The sequence below is a fragment of the Antrostomus carolinensis genome, unplaced genomic scaffold, assembly GCF_000700745.2.
Source record: "Antrostomus carolinensis isolate BGI_N321 unplaced genomic scaffold, ASM70074v2 scaffold4496, whole genome shotgun sequence".
Taxonomy (NCBI): Eukaryota; Metazoa; Chordata; class Aves; order Caprimulgiformes; family Caprimulgidae; genus Antrostomus; species Antrostomus carolinensis.
This window is the reverse complement of record NW_010323790.1, coordinates 1-7,917: the sequence shown is the minus strand read 5'-3', so window position 1 is coordinate 7,917 and position 7,917 is coordinate 1.

Below are 7,917 nucleotides of genomic sequence, written 5' to 3'. Positions count from 1 at the left end.
AAAAAAAAACAATTTAAAAAAAAAACCCAACAAACCCACAGACGACAACATTAACAAAAAGAGCCGATGCAGAAGCAAGAACTGTACAGATGTGGCAGCTTTTTTAATTAATATCCCCTGCTGACTGTATTATTTTTATCTTTTTTTTTTTTTTTTTTAGAATATTGAGCTGTCTCGCATGAACACTTGTCTCTGCCGCAGGTTGTTTTTTTCTGTTGTTTTGGTTTGGTTTTTTTAATGTCAGCTGGGATATTGCTCGTTTATCTGCTTTATGACTAAAGAGAGTGAAAGGCACTCTGTCTTAACTTGAATTTCTTAGAACAGAAGCACTGTTTTTAAAATATATATATATATATATTTGAAAGTGCCTTTTGGTGCATGTATCAGATTCCCTTCAATCTCAGGAGTGATGAAAACAAACATACAACCATCCTGGGCAGCACTCCCTGTGACCCTAAGCCAGTTCTAGCTGGGAAGGAGTTAACAAAAAGGAACTGTGGAGATTGTTTCTTTTTTTGCCTTTTTTTTTTTCTTTTTTCTTTTTTTTTTTTTAAGGGGGTGACTCATTCTGGGGTGGAAAGAGGATGGGGGGAGGTTCAGGGTGGGGGGAAGATGTTTTGAGTCAAAAATCTTAACAGCCATCTTTAAGCCTCAGCAGGTGGTGAACTAGTCATCATGTTGTATATAATTCAGTGTTATCAGATGCAAAATACTGACCGGGGGTGGGGGGCTCTGCTGTCCCCCTGGTCACACTCAATGTAGCTGCATAGAACTATTGCATTGATGAAGCCTTTGGTTATCGCGACAGAAATCTCCGACAGCCCTCGCCTCCACGCTACAAAGTAAATAGTGAAATGACCAAAGGCCCATTTGTCCGTGTTTATGCTATCGGCGTGTTTTGGCTCCCACGACCTGTTGAGTGATGTAAATATCAGCTGGGTTAGGAGGTGGTGGTGATGGTGGTGATGTCCCACATCCTGCTGGCATGAAAGCCGATGGTGTTTTCCTGGCGTAAGGCAGGGGTTTGTGTAGCGGCTCCTCTCGAGGCCGGGGCAGTGCTAAGGGCAGGAAGAGTTTATCAGCACTTTTTCTCGTCCGTAAGTATGAAGTTAGTACAATATTAATGCCTTGGAGCATTAGTAGCCAAAGCTCAACAACATCGTGTAACTCAGCTAATGTGTGTCCTTTCTATTTGATGGGTAGGCGCTGCTATCTGTAGTAAATGGGGTTTTTTTTTTTGGAGAAGTGCAATGAGAGCCTGTTAAGTATCTTGTGGTTAATATGCTCAAGCATTGCCAAGTAAGCAAGAGGTTTTGCAGCATCCAGGTGTAATTCAACATCAGTATTAGAAATGGTAGCATACTACCTAGTTTATATGTAGGGTCAGTTTAACCAATAACAAATAGTTATTAGCTTTTTTTATTACATTTTTCCTTTACTGATTTGGACTAGTGGGTTTATGTCTAATGTTTGTAAACTGATTTAGACTGCATGGATGTGTAATATAAACCACATTTAATGGATTATGAGCCACTTAATTAATGTGCTATGAACTCTTGGATTACCTGTGTTTTATATTCTGCAGACGATTTTGCAGTGGGTTCGCTAAAACTTGTAAAAGTGCTTAGATATATTTTCATTTAAATCCAAGAATGTGCACAGTATTGGAAGGTGATTATCCAGGGGATAATCACACTTTTTTGATATCTTGATTAATTCTCAAGTTGAATGCTAAGAATTAAAGGGGAGGGGGGTGGGGGGAGAGAGACGTGCACGTGAGAGAGCGGAAGAATGAGAGCTTGCGGTGATGAGTGGACGTCGTTTCGGAGGGTATACCAGGCTGCAAGGTCATCTCAATAGATTTTTTTGAAATGCTCCTAGTGCATTTTATATTTCATTGTACCATATTTTCTATAAAATGCAATTTCTGTAAATTAATGAGCATTTGAAATGTGTCTTGTATGAAGTGGAATGTGGTAAAAGTCTGCCCGAGGGGACTCCAACGTTACCGGTATGTTTTTAACTACCAAGGCTGTGATCTTTCTTTTGTGTCTTGGTCAGTCGATGGGTCAGTTTGTCCTTTCACAGCTCAGAGAGCAAACACACGCTCACCCAAGTTTCTTGAGGAAACCAGGAGGTGATGGCTTGAACCTCAGGAGGGGGATGGCTCCGATGGCAGCAGCAAGGCGAGGACGTTGCCCCATGGGCACGGGCTGGTAGCTCACACCATGACCAGCATGAAGTGCAGTGCCTGGCAAACTGCCGGCACCTGACGCCTTTCCAAATTCCTGTGCCATAACTGGGAACTTGGTCATCTTGTGTGACCACTATGAAAGTCTTAGTTTGCTTCTGCCACGTACTGTCCACCTCCTCCTGGCCACCCTCGGCAAACCTGGCAGCCCCTCTCCTCCGACAGGCTGCATTGCCCCGCAGCCCCTGCTCTTCACCCGTGGGCACGCTTCATTCCTCCCCTCTTCTTTCGGAAAAGCCACGGACTGGAGTATTTTACCATCTGGGCTTTGCACCTCTGCAGAAGCTGCCTGGTCACAGCAGAAGTAGTGAATAATAAAAATGCACTTGGTGTTTCTCGCTGATGACTACCCGTCAGTGTTTTGTGTCCGTCGCTGTAACCTCATCACCGACTCAGGAGAAGGACGCGGCTCAAGGGCTGGGGCGATGCTGATGGTTCTCCATCCGTTGGGTTGCTGCTGCTGCCTACCAGCTCTGCGTGGCTCCTGGGGTGCCTGTGCGGATCCCACAATGCTGGCTGGTGGGTCTCCACTATAAGTCATATGGTGCAATCTACCTGGCACCATTTAGCCCTCAGCGGGAGCCAAATTCCTGTTCTAGAGCATTTGGTGCTTGATGTCTGGTCTGGCTTTGGCTGGGTTGATGGATTTCAGGTAGCGAAGGAGCTGGCAGCAGTGTGGGACAGCTGCTGTGGGGCTGGGGCTGGAGGCTGTAGGAACCAGTCGGCCCTGCTGTCACCTGGGGGACATCCCGTGCGGTGAAAGGAGCCGCTTCCTCCTTGGCTGTGAAGGAGATGCTGTCAGACTTCAGCTTGTCTAAACATTTCAGGTTTTTAAGAACATTTATGCAACCTAAGTCAAACAAAACTGTTTGAGTGATTAAAAATAAACCAACATGTTTCCATTGGAGACTTTTTTTTTTTAAATCAGCAGATATTTTTTCTGCAGCATTTGCAGTCCAGCCATTCCAGCCCCACAGCCCTATAAATCAACCAACTAGTTTATTGTCTTTTGACCCAGTTCTGCTCAGTCTCCCTCCGCAGGACCTGCTCCTTCTCTTCTTCCTCCTCCTTTTCTTCTTCCTCTCCCTCCTCCTTCTCCTCTTCCCCACATCTTCCACCACTGACCTTTACAGTCCTACAAGTAGCAGCAACATCAGGCCCCTTTCCTCATGGTGGGACCCACAGAAGGTAAGCAAGGAGCACATGGAGCAATGAAAATAGATCACTTTTTGCAAACCTTTTTGCTTGTTAATATTACTTAAGGTTTGTAACCCAGCTAAGAAAACTTATACTTGGCAGTGTGAGGTTTATGGTTGGACACGATGATCTTAAAGGTCTTTTCCAACCAAAATGATTCTGTGAAGGGGCCCCATTGAAAAGGTGACTGTGCCATTGCTGTCCCCCCACTCTGACCCTCCTGGATGTGACAGAGGTGACAGTGTCTTACAAGGAGCTGTGGCAGGGAAACAGAGACTTTGGCTGAACATACAGTTGCTGTTTTTTCTTACAAGCCACAGAAGTGGTTAATGCATTGAGACCGGAAACCTTATTCTTGGGCTAATTTAAACTAAAGAATTAAACTCCGACTAATTAAGAAATGGTGCCCATACATTGAAGCCCCCACTCTTTGGATGAGGCGATGAGGGGGAAGCTGCTTTCAGGCAGGTGGAGGGGAGCCTGTCCCCAAAATACCAGTGTCACACCCTGTTAGCCCCATAGCACTGCCAGGAGACACCATCACAGCTCTTCATGCTGTCTAGGGGATGGGGACAATGAGCTCCCAGGGCATTGGGGCACGTTGGGCACCTCCTGTGTCCTCCCTCCCTCCTGGGCATGAAGATTGCACATCCCTGAGCCAGGGACCATGCAGGTCTGATGTCACTGCTGTACCCACAGCCACCTCCAGCAAAGCGTGGGCCCGTGGCCTCGGTGCAGTCCCCATCCCATCTATTTATTATGTTGCTTGTAGATAGGGAGGAGTACCAGTCATGGAAATGCTTTGCAAGGCAACAAGGAGATGCAGTAAGTAATTAATGGCAGTAGATAGACAAGTCTCTTCTAGGTGTCCTATGTGCCAGTCATAGTCTTGCTTCTGGTTTTGCGTTTTTTTTTCCTCTACTTTTTTTTTCCTTTTTTGTTGGACCAGGCGATGCTGTTGGTGGTTGTAAGGTGATGGTGGAGAGTTCAGCTCCCATGTGGCTGAGCTGCTATGGGCCTCTTCCAGTGGGTTTTTAGGGATAGTTGGGTCCAAATCCAACCTCCAGGAGTAAGTGGGACTTAGGAGATGGCTGTATCGCCTGCAACTGCTTCACATAGGGTAGAGGTTTGGGCATTGAAGAATGAGAATGGTCAGTGCAGGGTCTGTGCAACACAATATGCCAAGATTGCAACTTTGTTTAGTCTCAAACATATAAAAGATAAAAAATACGGGACTTTTTCTTTGTGATGTCTTTTGGAGCTCTTCATTGTTAAGTGTGAAAAAAAAATTAAAAAAATATAAGATGTTGGGGGGGGGGGAAGGGGGGAATGCTGTATAACGATGAATGCGTATGTTTAAAACAGCAGCTAGCCAACGTAGGTATCTCCCACGCAAAGTTAACTCAGTTTCATGGGGAAAATAAAGTTCTCTCCAGTACACGCCGACCCCATATCCAATTGCTCACACAACGTGTACATAATGTAGTTAGTGCTTGAAGCTACAACCGAAATAGAGGAAAAAAAATAACAACAACAACACCGTATAGATGTATAATTGGAGCACTTTCTCTTTCTTTTTCCTTAATTTTAATTATGATTTTGCATGTTTCCTTTTCTGATGGAGAAGCTGTGTAGCAGCCCGCATGACTGTGGTTGTTCTCGAGGAAGACTTCTGCTGTTCTGCTGTATTCACGCTGAAGCGCAAAAGCAGTTTGCGTCCGTTAACCCAGTTCAGAAACCTTTTTTTGTAACCGTCAACAGCACAAATATTTTGTATTGTTGTTTGTACCATTTTTGTACCAAAAACAAAAGAGGGAAAAAAAAAAAAAAAGGAAAAAAAAAAAAAGGGAAGAAAGTAAATGTTTTCAATGTGTTTTTAGTGCCACTGCAATCTTGGTTTCCAAACTGAGTAACAGCTTTGCTGATTTATTGTGTATCAAAGCTGAACTGGCGCACTGACGCCTGGCTCCAGTGTAATAAAAATAAAGTCCCCCTTTTGAATAGTCTCACTTGCTTTTTTTAATTTTATTTTTTGGGTGGTTTTTTTTTTGTTTTAATTTCATTTTCCTTCCCAGCGTACTTGCCCTTGCAGTGAGCCAGTAAGCAGTGGCCTGGTTGCAGATGGGAGTCCACACACGCAGACGTCAGTGGGGTTTTTGGAGATCCTGGGTGCTCCTGCACTTGTCTCGTGGTGGGAAATTTGCATTCATTAAAGCAAGAAGCCCTCAGCCCACGTAGTTGTTTCAAGCAGTGAGGAGGTGGTGGTGCAGGTTGCTGCCACAGCCTAATACCGATGCAAACTGTTGGTACAAGTCATTTGGGTGATCATTCCTCTCCTGCAACACAAGATCTTCATGCTTTAGCAGAATCAGGCACATTCAGGGGTCTGTACTTGCTCATGCACGTTGGTAACCACCACGGCTGCTTGACTGTGTGCCCAGGTGGCCAAGAAGGCCACTGGCATCCTGGCCTGGATCAGCACTAGTGTGGCCAGTAGGACCAGAGAAGTTCTCTTCCCCCTGTACTGGGCATTGATGAGGCGGCAGCTCGAGTGCTGGGTTCAGTGTTGGGCCCCTGAGTCCAAGAAGGACATGGAGGTGCTGGAGCGTGTCCAGAGAAGGGCAGCGGAGCTGGGGAAGGGTCTGGAGCACAAGTGTGCTGAGTTCCCGGCTGAGGGAACTGGGGGTGTTGAGCCTGGAGAAAAGGAGGCTGAGGGGAGACCTTCTGGCTCTGTGCAAGTCCCTTGGAGGAGGGTGGAGAGAGGTGGGGGTGGGTCTGTTCAACCAAGGGACAAGTGACAGGACAAGAAGAAATGACCTCAAGTTGCACCAAGGGCAGTTGAGATGGGATGCGAGGAAGAATTTCTTTGCTGAAAGGGTTCTGAGGCATTGGAAGGGGTTGCCCAGGGCAGTGGTGGAATCCCCATCCCTGGAGGGATTGAAGACTCGTGTAGACATAGTGCTGAGGGACATGGGTTAGTTGGGGACTTGTCAGTGTTGGGTTCATGATTGGACTCCATGATCTTATAGGTCTTTTTCAATCCAGGCAGTTCTGGGTTTCTGTGATCAGGATGTCCAGCCCCTTCGCCTGCAGCTTGTGCACATGAGCTGCAAAAGACAGAAGAGCCACCAGCCCTTTTACTGCCAGGAAACAGGGATGGTTCAAAAAAATTCTAGGGAATGACTGAGCACCATGGACCAGCTGATGCTGAGCGGAGGAAGGCTGAGAACATTCACATTGGTATTCCCGAGAACAGCAGCGCTTCTCTGCGTGCCTAACCCTTAGGGCCATCAGCTTCTTGCTTCTCCCTGGCTGCTCTTCCCTTGATGTTTCACCGAGAACCCTGGGAGGGGACACGAACACCCTGCCGCGAGGCCGAGCAGCCATCGCCTGGTGTGCAATTAGCAATTATTAGTGCTGGCGGCAAACACACACACTATCCCGGGGAGTTTTGCAGGGCCTGAGCAGATAGCAGGGTTTCCATCATCCCCAACATCAACCCACATATGCCATGAGTTAGTGAGAGGCCTCAGCCGGTCCCGCAGGCACCCAGGGCTGAGCGAGGCGGGGAAGGACGCGCGGTTCCCACGAGCCATGGAGCTGCTCCAGCCCCGCGTACGGAAAGCAGCTCTGGCTCGTTTTTAATAAACATTGAGATGAATGCAAATCCTGTACATGGCAATTTACTTCCCCCCAGAGTCAGCTAAGAATATTTTATTGGTAGTTTTGCTAATTCTCAAGCTGTTCTCTTTCTTAGAATTATCTTTAACTACTGAATAATGCAAGACTGTTGCATCACAAATATTAGTTTCTGCTATCTGTGGAAGGCTGGGCTCTCATCATCGTGTTATTAGGCTCTTATCTGCCTGCAGAAAGTCTTGTTCCTCAGATGATTTAGCTGCATGCTCAACTTTGACCACGTGAATGGTTTTACTAAGCTGATGGAAACAACTGGGCTGCCCTAAACCCATGGACTTTTGTACCAAAATTAAAAATAACAACAATTATTATTACAGTTGTTATTATTATAGGCCCTTGGGTTGGGTTGTTGTTTTTTTTCTCTCTCAAGTCAAAGGCAGACACCAGAATTTGCTATAGAATTTAGTTCAGATCAAACCAAAGCACACAGGGATTATATTTTTCTTTCAATAAATGAAATGACTGAACTTTCTTTGTTTTCCAGACTAAAATCTTTGTGTTACCAAAACCTTCCCTCCCCCTCACCCCCAAATCTTTCTAAATAGAGGGCAGTCTTTTAGCCAAAACTTGAGTTAACAGACAGATGAAGCAGTTCTAGGTGACCAAAAAAAACCCCAAACCCTCCAAAACTCTGTGTGCAATATTACACTACTGTCAAAACAGCCCCTGGGTGGGCGGAGGAAGCATCAGGAAGATTAAATGCTTTTATTAACCATTGGCCAAACTGACTCCCTGTCTCAAAATAAAAATAAAATAAAATAAAATAAAAT